At 41.1% G+C, this 15,805-nt stretch overlaps 1 long non-coding RNA gene across 1 annotated transcript; it reads left to right on the top strand.

Annotated features, from left to right (window-relative positions):
• Positions 1–540: 540 nt before the first annotated feature.
• On the top strand, positions 541–1,241 carry LOC146867016 (uncharacterized). Its single transcript, XR_014961059.1, has 4 exons — positions 541–633; positions 768–852; positions 949–1,012; positions 1,107–1,241. It is a non-coding gene; the product is annotated as an uncharacterized LOC146867016 (long non-coding RNA).
• The last annotated feature ends 14,564 nt before the right edge of the window (positions 1,242–15,805 follow it).

Below are 15,805 nucleotides of genomic sequence, written 5' to 3'. Positions count from 1 at the left end.
TCTAGTATACGCAAATATGGGTTCTAGTGCGAACATTTGATTGAAGTCAGGTTCTAGTTTGAGTATTGACCAGTGTTTTTTGATGATCCTTTTGTATGTGTTACTCATAGTGGAATGTTTGGATATAACTGTCATGCGGTTTTGTGTCGGTTTATCTTTGATACTTAGTATTTCTTCTCTTGATTTCAATTGACAATGTTCTTTGGCTTGTGTTAATACTTGTTCTGGATATCCTCGTTCTCTGAACCGGCAATATTAATTACAGGATTTTTTATTACATCATTGCCTATTGAGACGACGGCGCTGCAATATAATTGGCCCGTATGGATCTAGGGAATGAGCCGGTTTTGGGATGAGTTTCATGAGCTTTAAAATAACAATATCATACATTCCGGGATTCTTTAATCTCGTAATCCCAAACTAAGATGGCAATGTCCATCCCTGCATGAAGTCCGTTTTCGACTCTCACTACCTTTTGTTGTTAAGTAGTGTATGAAGTCCGCTCTCTATTCTCGGTTCTCAATTAAGGTAAACAAGCGTTCCATATCCCGGGCTTCATAAATAGGTCTGGCAGAAAGAGACATTCTAAGCAATCGGGTGCTACGGAAGAGAACGTCTCGCTGTCATCCATAGGTAAGCAATCTTTCCAGACAGGGCAATCTCTGTGGCATAAACAATAATTTCCAGTAATCGTTGTGACTTAAAAAATATTTCAAAGAAAGTTTTACATTTCTTTATATTAAAAAAACCCTATGTTGCATTTTTAGGATGGATGACCCAAGGATTTAAGGTGTTTATCCAATTTGACAGATAGAGAATATACATGCGAAAGAGCTGTGTCATTGATAGAAAGTAAGCACCTCCCCTTTTTTCATCCACTAAACGAAACATACCACTCCATGGAGACTTGTGGTGATTGATGCTATGTTTCCACCATCTTCTCTTTAGATGTAACACTTTTTGTGGCAAGAGAGAATATATAGGGTGCAAGAGCCCTTGGTGACTATACATAGTAAGCACCTCTTTTTAAGTATTTTAACGAGATATACCACTCCATAGGAGATTCACGCTTACTTATGATATGTTCATGCCATCCCTCTTTTTAGATTTAATTATCGCTGAGGTCATCGCTTACTACATTATCAGAATTTCTACTGTTTTCTTGGCGATCCGAGTTTTGAGCTATTTTCGGGTTCAACAATCCTTTCCTAAGGACCGAATGTGTTAGAGTAACAGTATCTTCTTACGCCTATACAGTAAGTTTTTTCATCCTAAATGATAACTACTTATATGCTTTTGATTATAACTAAATATGAAGGCATGTAACATTAAGAGGAGTTTGTTATCTTTTTAGACTTGTTACTATCATAGGAGCCTAGACTGCCCTGCCTCGATCTACGTATCACAGTTTCACATTTTGTGTATGGCCACAGATCTATATAATCTTGAAGTAAGAAATTCTGTTAACTTCGTTCCTCTAAAGGTTTTATACATGCTATAAGACATAGGCATCAACATTCAGGTGTTCACTGTTTTTAGATAGAGACAACTCGAGCACCTCAACAGAAAGGCATCAAAGATCGAGTTTCCTACTTAATAACTGAAGGTGAGAATGATTTAGGAATTAATTTATAATTTCTAGTCTATTCTATAACCGAGTAGCACATATTGTTGTGCACTATCAACTAGGTATAGATCATGTTCCTATTAGTATTTTTTAGAGGCAACCATATAACAACATTACAAATTAATACCTGAGGCTTCCAGAGGTAATTAGATAATAACATCAATATATATCATTCTCCGCTGTTCCTAGTTTGTAATCTTCAATTTTATAATTTGGGCCTTATAGTTTTTATTCAATATCAACCCTTTTATTTCATGCTTTCTCTGACTCAGCCTTTATTATGTTCTACACTCTACTATAGCAAAATGATTTATTACACTTTCTTCTCAATTCTGTAATTTTCACTTTCCTTTATGCTCTGGGTGGGATGGTCTAGGTATATCATGACCATTGTTTTGGACAATTATATAAAGAATGTATCAAATAATGTATCAATTAGTATACAAGCTTAATTGGAGATTGTATATATATTTATATGCTTCTTCTTGTGACTCACACATGTTTATTGCCTGTCTTCGATATTATCATTTGTATTGAATCACATGTACTGATGAGAGGTAATTTTAATATTCTAGGCTATAATTTGTGCAACATTGTACATAAAACTTACATATACATTAGAAAGGTGTAACCATTAAATAATGTTCTGTGCCCTATAGAGTTGTTCGCTATAGATGGTTCACTGACGATGGCAGAAGTGCCGAAACGTGTGTAGCTGTTATCTACCGCTAGCCTTCATCAAATCTGTCCAGTTTTTCGTGAATGTAACAATTTATACTATTTAGATTGACTTTTTCTTTTTATGTACATATCTTAGGTATTTATTTCTTCGATTTGTATATATGTATGATAACACAACTGATTAAAACTAAAGAGATTTAAAAATTAAATAAAATATTTTCATATTAAGAAATAAGATGTCTCAGTCAGTTGTTAATAGTCGCACACTATGTGATTACACATGTATGTTTAACAATGCCTAGAATATTTAACCCTTTGCTTAAATGGAAGCTTGCTATTGTTTCTTTACCTACAGAGCTTTTTCCCTGCGACTAGCAAGCACACTGTATTTTTAGGGGTCCCCTTTTTTCAAAAATAATGTTGAGTTTACAGTCAATGTTCCTGAGTTTATAGCGTTTGTAGTGGTTGTGGGTGTCAGTTACACCTCTGCTGACCACCAGGTGAAATCCCACAGTGAGGATCTCTTCCTGAAGATCACCATTTAATTCTTGTCAGTGTTCAACTTCAGACAGTTGCACTTCATCCAATTAACGATTTTGGTCATGCATGCTGTGAATTTGTTACAGGTGCCGGGCTTCTTGTACATAAGGGAGATAATAAGTTGTGTGTCATCAGTGTAGGACGGGATGTTTATGTTGTGAGAGTGGATTATGCTGTCCAGAGGGGTCATGTTCGCATTGAAGAGGTTTGGGCTCAGGAAGGAACCTTGCAGGACTCCGCAGATGAGGTCACAGGCGTATGAGGTGCAGAGTGTCAGGTTGATTGCCTGACTCCTGCCAGGTAGGAAGCACTAGATCCAGCAAAGCACAGGACCTTCTATTCTAATGTTGTGCAGGCTTTGGATTAGGATGGGATAAGAGACCATGTTAAACTTCGCAAAGAGGTCCAGGTAGATGAGGGCCACTGTGTCTCCCCTGTCCAGGATCATGCAGGTGGCGTCTGTGGGGAAGATAATGGCAGTTTCAGTATTGGGACTGGGTCTGAATCTGGACTGGATGGTGTTGAGGAGTTTGGGGTGGTTTAAGTACTCAATTAGGCATTTGTTGATAATTTTCTCTAGCATCTTGGCTGGGTATGAAAGCAGAGTGATTGATCTGTAGTTGGCGAGCGTAGAGAAATTCACTGAGGGCTTCATCAGGAAAGAGAGGACTCTTACAACTTTCCAGCACCTGGGAAGGTCACTGAGGAGAAGGATATGTTCACAATGGGTGTGAGCATGGTGCTGATAGGTAGAAGTCCTCTTGATAAGGCGTGGTAGGTGGAAAGAGTATGACAGGGCCCAGAGTGGATGGACTTCATGATGGTGCGGTTTCTTCCTGGGAGATGTAGGGCCATGAGGTAAGTTTTGGCTCTTTGGATGAGGGTGGGAGTCGATTGGCGAGGTCTGTGGAGTCCAGTTAAAGGTTGAAGTTGCTCTATATGGTGGTGATTTTGTTGCTGAAGAATAGGGATGTGTTGTTGCACAGGTCTTGCAAGGAAGCGGCTGAGTTGGAGGTAACAATAGTGAAACATTCCTTGTTTCTGTTGGTACTGATGTCAATATGGTCCACAAAGGCATTGCCTTTAGTGATCCAGATTAGTTGGATACTGGATTTATTATGCCAATAAAGTGACACTGAGCACCATTTTAGGACATTATTTCAAGATGTCCACCCTCCGATCCCACTTGAAATGTTTGGCCTGCTTGTAATGCGTTGAACCCTGTGAGTTTATGGTAATAAATTGGAAAGTAACTTTCAATATACATTTTGGTTTAGGCTTCTTTGAGGAAATGCCTTCAGACCCCACTACAACCCTATAGTTACTGGGTAATAATGAACATCTTACATAATAACTGTTAGAAACAATTGTGCCATTTTGGAAGTTCTAACACGTTTTTAAATGAGGAGGACTCACCTAAAAGTGTTGAAAGACCACTGATCTAGTCCAATGGGGAAGCATTGTGGCACTGGTTGATCCTTGCCTTTCTCTGCTCTGGAACAACTACTGTGTTTGTGCTTAAGGCTTCATCCTGAATTCTGATGAACAAGTCCAAGTCAGCGAATGGGTTAAAAACATGCAACTTTATAGATTCTCTGACAGAGTCAACTGAAATGCAGCATCCCTTGACAACCTGGACCATGGACTTGGACTTATCCTTCAATCCTTCACAATCCACATTGTAAAGGAATTACAGACAAGGAGGTCCCAACGCTCTTTCTTCTACACAAGTTCAAAAATCACCTTCATAGACCACATTTCACAACAACCTGCAAACTTTTGGCTTTTCCCATCTGGACAGCAGCAATGTCTTACTTGTTGAAGTCAAAGACTCAAATTGATCACCAATGAAGGCCATCCTTAAAACTGCTGCATGTCTTACCACGGAACTCAAAAGTTGAAGCATATTTTGCCTACCATCGAAGACGGACCCTGATTGCCACTTGAAGCCGATATAATTTTTAAATACTGCAGCATCGCATCAGAAGCAATGAAAAACAGCACCATCCTCTCACCAGGATGAAATTCTAACATATCCAGGGCTCAGCGCCAGTGGCGCAACACAGGCCCACGCATCCCCAGCGGTGCGGGGGGCGACCAAGCTTCAGGGCCCCCCCCCCCCTCAGCACAGTAGTCAGTCCTGAGAGCTCCGGATTCAATCCGGAACGGGGGCCCCTCCATGTACCTTGTGACTTTCGCTGCACCAGTACTCAGTGCATCACAAGGAGTTAGGATCTTATGAAATTCAAGTTGAAGAACTGCAAAAAGTAAAAAAAAAACAGGAACTTTCCCCACACCTAAGGCTAGCCCCATCAATCGGTGAGCACCAAAAAGATTTAAAGACGCATCTGTAGTGCTAGAGGCACTATTGTGGTCTGACACCCTGTGGTGACCTTTGACTACCATTATATTAATTGACTTTAGTGTGTTATTTAATCCTAGCCTGAATGTACGACGTCCTGCATATGCCTTGTTTCTCTTAAAGAATTTTTTCTTGTAATCTTGCAGTTCGTCATTGGGAGCTGTCACGGAGTAGAACAGCCTTGCCAGGAACAGAACGTGTGGGGTGTGCATTTGAAAGAATGAGAGAGAGAGAGGTGTGGAATGTACTTTTTGGTCTTCAAGTGCAGTGTTGTGAGCAGTGGTGCACAAATGTGCACTGTGTTGTACATTGAGAGATGAAGCATGTGATGTTATGAGCAGTGGTGCACAAATGTGCACTATGTTGTACATTGAGAGATGAAGTATTTGATGCTATAAGACGTGGTGCACAAATGTGCACTATGATGTACATTTATATGTATTATGAAGTTCTTACTATTGGCTTTGACATGGCCTCATGTCATCCTGAATTCTGACTCAGCCTGGCTTGAGCTTTATCTGCGCGCATAGCCATGCTTGCAAGTTGTTTGGGTTAATCACGTTCAAGGATTGTTTTTGTGAGAGATTGTTTAATGCACTCTGGAAGGCTTTAGTGAGTTTCGTCATGATAAAGGCGAGAATGTAGAGGGGACATGGGAACTTCTTCCTGCCATGGAATGCTTGCTTGGAACCTGGCCAGTCCTAGTAAGTTTCCTTGTGCAGGGAGGACGATTCTCGAACCTTCTCGTGTGTGTTTTGAGATTATAAATCTGAGGGTTGTTGACTTAAAAACTGGGATTTTGGAATCCGAATGGGGACAGACACGTCTACTTCTGTACAGCGGAACCCTGGTTGCTGAGGCTCTTATCCCCGACTGTTAATCCCACGGTCAGGAGTGGGCTAAGATGCAGTGTTTGCACCAGGTGAAGTGTTGAGGTTTGATTATTGCCATTGTGATGTGTGGTTCCAGTGGCTGTAGACATTTGAGGTGTTTGAGTTATGATTATTGTTATTGTGATGCGTGGTTCCAGTGGCTGTGTTCATTTGAGGTGTTTGAGTTATGATTATTGCCATTGTGAAGTGCGACCAGTGGCTTTCATCATTTGAGGTGTTTTCTTTGTGATTCAGTGTTTATATCTTTCTTATCTCTTGCAGGACGTCCTATAATATTTTCTTGAGTGTTATCTCATATTATTTGCTGCTTGTTTATTCATTAGTATTATTCACGCATTTAACTGCCGCATTTATCAAGTGTGTTATTATTGCTTGCATATAAATATATATATATATATATATTATCTACTGGCGGTCGCCAGTAGATAGTTATAGTTAGGACCCTGTTTCCATAGGAAATCCGCAACATTCTATTTGGAATAACTTTGGCGCCGGTCGACGAATCCTCGCGAAATTTTCAAAATAGGTGGGGCGCTACGCTACGCTCCTACCCTGAAAGTCTCGGGGGGATTCGTCAAGCGGGGGCTGAGAAAAAAGGGGGGTCCCAAAACGCGTTTTTCCCATGCATTTTTCCATAGGACATTTAGACACAGCTACAGCCCGAACGGCTGAACAGAGTTACTTGAAATTTGGCAGAGAGGTAGTCCTCAGGTCAAGGAAGTGCCTTTTGTAGGTTTGGTGTAAATCTGTTCAGTAGATCCTGAGAAAATAGCATTTAAATCAATATATATATATCTGTGGCAGCTTACGGTGCGCTTACGGTGCGCTTACGGTAAGCTTACCGTACGCGTACGGTGCCGTGCGCGAGCGCGATTCTGATTGGCTGTTAGATCTAAGTAAACATTCGAATCGGTCGAAACCAGGAAGCGGCGGCCGCCATTTTCTCTCTCGCACTCTGAGTGAGGCAGCAAAAACAAAGGCAAAAAACATCTAAAGGGGCAATGTATTCAGTTCCTAACCACCTAGCATTGATGATGGTGCCCCCAAAGAACCCCCAAGGCCAAAAATTCAATTTTATTTTTTTTCGAAAAATCGCCGATTACGCTTACCGTACGCGTACGGTAAAAATAAATTAAAAAAAACAAACTATCCACACTATCTCCACCCCGTGTGCAAACGGTGCCCGAAGGGCACTTTTTGTGCACGGCTTACTTATCAAAAAATTAAAATATAAATGATTACCTTTCACAACGAAGCGCATAATATGTCCTCCATGTGCGCACGGTGCGCGAAGCGCATCGTGCGTACATGGCCCATCCCGCGTAACGTGGGCACGGCACTAACTGCGTAAAGTGGGTGCGCGGTGCGCGAAGCGCACCGCGTGCTCACTGTGCGCGCACGGTGCGCGCACGGAACGAACTGCGTTAACTGGGCGCGCACGCCACGAATGGTGTAAAGTAACTTAGCATTTAAAAAACCGTACAAATTCACTGAAAAAACCATAGGTTTCACACACGTTATAGTTAGGAATTAGCATTTAAAAAACCTTGCAAATTCACTGAAAAAAACATAGGTTTCACACATGTTATAGTTAGCGGAAATTTTAATCATAAAAAACCATTGAAATTCCCTCGTTATAGTTAGTGCAGGCAACTATAACTCACGCAACCGCAATCCTCTGCTGATGCTAATACTATATTTAGACACTTATTTGCCCATGTCTTCTTCCATTAAATTTTAGCTATACATATATTACAAATATTTTTTTTTCATAAAGACACATATGTCATCAGCAGAGGATTGCGGTTGCGTGAGTTATAGTTGCCTGCACTAACTATAACGGGGGAATTTCAATGGTTTTTTATGATTAAAATTTCCGCTAACTATAACATGTGTGAAACCTATGGTTTTTTCAGTGAATATATATATATACACATATACATATATATATATATATGTGTGTGTGTGCATATTTGAATGCTGTGCATTTGGCATCTGGGAAAGCCTTTATGTTAGAGAGCATTGCATAAATAAACCCCAAGCTTTATTCTAAAAAGTGAGACTTTGCATTTTGTAAAATAAAACCCTTTTCTAAAGATGTTATTGTGTTGTGTTTATGTCTCCTGCTTCGCAATGGGTTCAAGCCACTGTGTGGGAGATTCTGTATTATCTGAAAGGCGAAGCAAGACAGCATCTTATCAGATAGCATAATCTGTGCTCTTTTGGTGATTAATGATTTCGTACCAGCTCCCTACCTCAGCTAGGTCCATGCCATTTATAGTACTGTGATGTATTAAAGTTCAGTAACCTGTTGCTCTCAGCTAGATTTAAGCCATATAAATACTTACACACTTACTTAAATACACAAATCCATATGCTTAAAAATTGAGGCGCATTTTTTTAAATTCAATAATGACCTTTGCAAATGTGTGATTGCATTTTCCAAATCACAGACAGCACCAGGCCAGTGGGAAAGCATATACGGGAATGTCCACCGCCTTCTCTGTTATGCACTGGCTTCCATGAGCAACAAGGGCTTGGTCATGACGGCCTGCTGATGTCAGCAATTTGCCAACATAATTGACATGTACAATGGGTATTTTGGGGTCAGTTCCTGCAATGCTCACCTTTACTGTGCATCTCTGAATAAGGAATGGGGATGTAAATCAGTATATACCCCCTCCTGCTCATGTCGGACCAGTGGTGTTGTATGTGATGCAATGCAGACGGGACAGTTCTGTTCCCTGCCTCCACTGCACCCTTTTCTGCAGCAACCAAACACTCTAAGGGGACAGAAAGTGCATATTCCAGTGCATCTGTTTGTGAATTAAGGATGCACTAAAATCTACATGCTCCATACTCGTGCACAAATCATAAGCTCAGAGTTTTTACAACAACAACAAGAAAGCTTTATTGCGATTCGATAAAATCATAAAAGCACAATCATAAAATCACAATTTTCATATAAATATAATTTCCAATTATTTAAGAATTTAAAAAATACAGAGAAACAATAAAATGGTGAATCAGTAATCAAGGTGGTTTAACGAAAAACTAGCCATAGTGATACTAATATATCAGTGGATAATTTTTGCTAGTAATTTCCTACGGATTAGCCACATTGCAAACAGGAACTTTGAAACTGAGACCACAATAAGTGGGTTTGTGTCGCTTCTCAAAATCCTAAAGAAATCAAGGTAGCTCCTAAGGCCCAAATTTAAACATAACTGTATAATCCATTTTTTCCGAATGCCAGCATACGCAGGACAAAAAAGCACGACATGAATCATGGTTTCCAATTCGGTTGAGCAGCCCGGGCACACATACTGTGTCCCACTCACCCATCGATCAGTAAATGAATATAGGGGCAGGGTGCCGTATCTGAACTGTAAATATAGCTTCTTTGCTAAGATAGGCTGTATGACGTCAAGATCAGGCACAAAGGCATAAAAACATTTGACGTCAAGGAAAGCGTCAGTCAGACTTGATGGTTTAGCCGAGCTATAAGTTTTCAGTAAAAAGTAATCTTTAAATGTTATGGCAAGAGATTTCTTGGTGATGCCTAAAATTGAGTCCTCAGGATTATCCCAGAGGTGAGCAAGACCAATCTGATTGAGTGTCTGCCGAACATACTGGAGCCAAGGAATCTTATCGGCTCCGAGGGTGCCCAAGATTACTTTCAGTTCATCTCTATAGCATGCCAACTCAGTTGTACTCCAAATCCTCCTCCAATACATCACAGGCCTAGTAGCAACAACCTCTGATAACGGACGAATATTTAAATCCAGCCTCAGAGGTGTAAGCGGCGTGTTGTTTGGGAGAGTTAAGAGTTTCCTAAGAAAGTTATTTTCGGTACTAACCAAATCATTTACAGAAGTATGGCCCCATAATTCAGCTCCATAGAGTGTCGAGGACCTGGATTGCACAGAATACATTTCAAGCGGGGCACTTATGATTTTTAGGCGGCATTTTTTGTAGACTTTAAGGATGCCCCCGATAGCCTGATTAAGTTTTAAATTTGCTTTGATCTTTTGTGGGGACCATCCCATTTTGTCATTCAGGGTCAGACCTAGATACTCAAAAGTAGAGACCCGATCCAAAGGGATACCTTCCATCTTAGGATGAGGGTAGTTAGAGGGTTTTACATTAAAGGCCATATATTTTGTTTTATCTATATTGACCACCAAATTCTTTTTGTTACAGAAGTTGGAAAACTGGTTCAACACCCGCTGCATGCCCATCGGTGATTTTGACAACAGCAGTGTGTCATCTGCAAACATGAGTGCAGGATATCTTTGAGAAGCCAGTTTTGGAGCGTCAATGTCTGTAGTTTCCAAAAGGTCGTCAATGAAAAGTGAGAACAGGGTTGGGGCAAGGACACAGCCCTGGCGCACACCCTTCTCCACTGGGAAAGGGCCGGTTAGCTGACCAAATTTTCCGTAGCGGACTCTAGCATATGTCCCGTCGTGGAGAATCTTCAATTGATAGCATAGATAGGGTGGAACCCCCATATCTAGCAATAAGTTCCAGAGCTGGTTGCGGTCCACCATATCAAATGCAGATTTCAAATCCACGAAGGTCAAATATAGACTACCCCCCTCCAATGTGACGTGTTTCCAGTAAAGGATCTGGAGCCTAAATAATTGGTCCATGGTTGAAATTTTGGACCTGAATCCCGCTTGAAGTGGGGTAAGGATATTATTCTCCTCAATCCAGTTCTGCAACCGTTGCAAGAGAAGTCTAGAATAGATTTTTTGGCTCACATCTATAAGGCTTATAGGCCTGTAATTGCCTGGATCAAGAGGGGATCCCTTTTTAAAAATGGGGATAATTTCCGCACCCATCCAGGTAGATGGAACCGGTAAACCTTGCAGGATAGCATTAAAAAGGATTAGGAGGTTGGGAGCCCAGACTGACTGTTCGTCCTTGTAAAGGTCCCCGGGGATCCTGTCCAACCCAGGTGCCTTGTTGGGTTGGAGATTATCCAATGCCAAGCACACTTCTGTTAACGTCCGGGGAGGAGCATCCCAAGATGGATCCATGGTCATAAGAATGACAGGGGGATCAACTCTTCTGGTTAAGTTAATGGAACAGAGTTTTTTGTAGTGTGAGGCCCATGCGTCTTCGGAAACATTAGGGTCAATCGTGGTTTTACCCTCCGATTTCCCAGAGTGGACAAGGTTCCAGAAGGTCCTAGAATCTTTTACCATAAGTGCTGATCTAATGTCGTGCCATATTCCCTCTTCCCATTCAATTTTAGCACTAAGGATTATCTTCCTATAAGCCCATCTTGCTTCCAAAATATGTGGTCGATTACCTTCCTTTAAAGCCTGTAATAATTCCTGTTTGGCTATCCTACAGCCCTTGGTAAACCAGGGATTTGAATTCCCAGATTTCTTTGTGTTTGCTGTACCTACTTTATAGAAAAAACCACACAATATATCAACTAGGTCCTTATGAATTTTAGCCAAATCCATAGTTTCTCCAGCTACAGGGTTGTTGACTTCCATTTTGAACGCTCTTTCAAGGAGGGGAAGAATCTTTTGATACATACTGGTAATGACCGCATCAGACTGTTTTACGGTACGCCAGCGTATCCTCTTCCCCCCTTGGATGACTCTTAGATTCCCTGCTGAAGGGGTATCTTTATCTGGCCCTATGGTCAACAGTTGGTAGTTCAGATCTACTGTCAGAGGATCGTGGTCACTATCCATACGCCTAATTATTTTAAAATCCAACACTTTGTGCCACAAATCTAGACTGATCAGAAAATAATCAATCACAGATTCGTGTCCCATTCCCCTATAGGTTGACTGCCCCGGCATATCCCCTTTGCTCAGAGTTTTATATTGTCATGGCCTTTTTGAGTAAAGCATAGCCTTTTGCAGATAACCAAAGCCTTTTGCTAATTTGTGCATGAACAAAATGCACCCTTGCCACAAAAAGGGTTTATGAAGCTGACCAACTGTCTTTAGCAAAATAACAAAGGTTTTTCTGCAGTCTGAGATAGTGAGGAAAAGATTGAAAAAATGGGGCCAGATGCATTACATTTTGCATGCATGCAACATCCTGTGCGAAATTCTGCCTGTGCAAGAGGCACTTGTTGTAGCTCAGGTCGGGGAAAAGGGAAAAGGGTTTCTTTAAACCGGCCCCACCACCTCAAACAGATTAAGTAATAACTGAAAGAGCTTTCTACATCTTCTGTTGATAAATGAGACAGCTGATGGTCTGGATGAGAGCACGTTTCCCTTTCTTCGTGCTTTTCTCTCCTTTCTCCACATTTCCGATTCTGAAAGGCTTCACCCAGGACCTTGTTCGTGCTTTAAAAACATTCCTTGGTAATTCTAGCCCTTCCTGCTCTCTTCTCTCCGAATGCTGCCTGTTTTTGACCTTTTGTGAAGCCATCAGCTTCCTGTATTACATGGGGTTCCCAGCCATTCTCTGGAACTCTGCTAGATTCCAAGCCTCGCTTTGGAGCCATCAATCACCTTGTCTACCTTTCCTCTTTCCTTCCTCTTCGCCACCCTTCCCACGTGAACGTCTCCTTATCTTCGCATTCTCGGTAGCCTCCTGCGTTACACAAACACATTTTCATTCCCAGCAGAGCCCGCTGCACCCGGATGCAGTCCGTCTTCATACTGGGAAGGCCAGATGGCAATCCTTCGCTTTGCTTCCTCTTTTTTGATTAACAAATGTGGGTGTTTTTAGCATCTCGCCTCCTTTCACGCCAGCCTTCCCATGCAACAACCGCGCGCCACTGGAAGTGTGTACGCACGTGAGGACATTAGATCCCGCTGTCTGAATCCAATCACATTCATTATGTAAATGTCAGCACAGTACATTCCTCCCAGTGACTGACACATTGGCTGTCACCCTCGTCAGGCCTCACGCCAAGATGTCAATCAAATCAACAATAGGTTGTGGCTGAAAGAGGGAACCGTAAGAGTTTATTTTCGTGACCTTTTATTCCTTATATTTTCTTATTCTCCCTATTGTTGATGATGCCCAAACAAGGATAAGTTAAATTTCCTTTGTGGATCGTGGCATGTTAATATAATTTAAAATTTGCCTGTTTTTTATATATCGTATGCATCTGCGGTTAAACTTTTAGACCGTCCTCATTATTTTAGCACAAGAGGAAATTATTTACTACATAGGAATAAGAAGTAAATCTGCATGTGACTGACACACCAGTTCATCAAGTGCAGTCACAAGGATTACAATTCTTATTTCCCAATGAACAACTCAACCACCCGTTCACACCCCTCCCCTACAAAAACTGTTTCCCAAACCATGCTGATGGCACCGTGGTACAATTTACGGATGACGTCATGAAACGTGTGTGGGGGGGGAGGTAGGGGCGGGGGGCGATTATCTGGCCAGTGTCTTACTGATCGCATTTCAAGTTATTGGATACCATCATCGGATGTGGTCTTTTGCCTACAGTGTAGTCTTTAGACTTACAACCAAGTAGTTCTTTTCCCACAAATATTACATTGATATGTTCATATGTTAAGTTAAATGTGTGTACACCAATTAAGCCATCACATACTACACCGGGGGAGAAAAAAAACATCTTAGCGACACAACATATAGAATATAGCCGTGGGCTATACCGCTTGTTATAGACCCTGAACCGAAAGTATAGGCCTGACCCGCAGGCATTTAATGAGGGAGAGGGCCTTTAACAACCGATATAGCCCGAGGCAGAAGGGCTATAAGAACATTCCACCCACTAAGGGTAGCATGTTCTAAATTAAAAAAAGGAGAAACAGAAAGACAAAAATTGCAATGTTGGTGTTCCGGGCTTATACTAGCCATTATAAGCCCGGAGCTACTCCATTGTCTTCAATGGAGCTCTCAGCATTTCAATTTTCTAATTGTAGATGGGTAACAGTCAATAACTGGTTTTCACTGAGAGATTCGGAGTGATATCAAATACTCAATGTGAGCAATGCTCAAGTTAATTATGTCACTCACCCCAAAGTAAAAAACATCACTATTCACTTTTTGCCAATCTGTAATTTTATGTTATGTATGGCCCCAAAAATCATCTGCCCCTGCTTCCTTGCTTTAATCTGGCCTCCTGCCACACACCACCACCACTCCCTATGCCTCCCCTCCTGAAGCTATGCTCTCATGGGAGCAGAGAGTAGGTGCTGCACTGTTTGACTCTCACAGAGACCTGTCAGCTGCCTGGAATTCCTATATGATGTAGCAACAGTGGGAAACAACTTTAACATTTGTTTCCCACTAGTGCTCCATCATAGAATAAAAGAATCCGGTTTTCACAAGAGCAGCACTCGGTGACGCCATACAAAACAATGCTGCTTTGATTTGCACAACCAATCTGTTGACGAGCTAAGTAACGTTTATGGCCACCTTCATTATTTTCAGCAGCATCTGTGTGTAGGCCGAAGTTGGTATTGGCTGTCCAATTTATCCAAAATTAACAACACAGAGGTAGTAGATATTAATAGAGTGTACATGGTCATTGCCAGTGGTGTATTCTCTGGGCTTCTTGGAATAGCTATTTTTACCTCTATGTGACTGCTTGCAACTTTTGGGGGGCATGGGGGTATTTGTAACCCCTTTGGTTTAATCTATTTGACTTTGAATATTTTAAAAGTAGGTCTTTTCTGTTTAATAGTTTTAGTAGTAGGCGTTTTTGCCTAGTAAAATCATTGCTTATCACTTTTTTCACTAAAGTATAATAGCCTGCCATTGGGGTCAAAGGGTATCCCGTGTCACCTCCTGGGATATCAAGGGGAGCAAGTGGGCATAGGATGTCACATCTGCTATCACCTATGATTTTGGAGATGTTAACATTCAGAAATGTAATCATCATTTTGCAGGCTTGGAACCCTGAGTTTATATGCTTTTGTACGTTAAGATCATGCAGACAACAGATAAAGACTGCAATACATGAAAAACAGACTACAACAATTTGCAAAGATGCCTTTCACTACTGTTGTACACACATTTCACGACTGTTACACACAACTGGGACATACAGAGTCCACTGAATCTACTTCACTTGAAAGATCCTTCCAACAACCAAACTCACCTCATCATATGACTTTTAAAGCTGTGGGCACACCTGCCACATGGAGTCTTCAATATTCTAAGGGCACCTGAGAGCCCCGTTGTTGCTTGCTATCTTAAGAAAGCTGAAACATAAGAGAAGAGAAAGTCGCATTCCCCTTGAAGCAAATTGGGTGGCACATATCTCTTATAGGAGCCTCATGACCAACGATTAATGTTTTTCCTCAGATGAGGTTATAAAAATGGCCCATCATTTGAGATTACAACTCCAATCATAAATGAGTGAGGAGTAAAATGTATAGGCTCTTTTCTTGATACCTCTTGTGAATGGAAAGCACTTTAATGACACAACCGTCTCATGGGTGAATAAAGTGATTACCGACCACGCACTGTAATGATATACCCTCTTACTGACCCTTCTAGTCTGCCTTTAAACCTGATCATCTAACAATAAGTAAACAAACAGGGGTAACCCTATAACCCAAGGAACCTGGGCTTTATCAACAAAATATGAACAATGGTTCCGAAAGGGGGAAGTAATTATTTATACTTGAGAGAAATCAAACTTCACAAAACACAGCATTAGTATATAAAAAAAAAGGGATCAATCAATATTACACAATGAATAATATTTGCAAAAAAACAAATAATTTATTT

Source organism: Triturus cristatus, chromosome 1_2 (genome assembly GCF_964204655.1).
Source record: "Triturus cristatus chromosome 1_2, aTriCri1.1, whole genome shotgun sequence".
Taxonomy (NCBI): Eukaryota; Metazoa; Chordata; class Amphibia; order Caudata; family Salamandridae; genus Triturus; species Triturus cristatus.
Note: the sequence above shows the minus strand (reverse complement) of the source record. Positions and strands in the feature narration are given on the sequence as shown.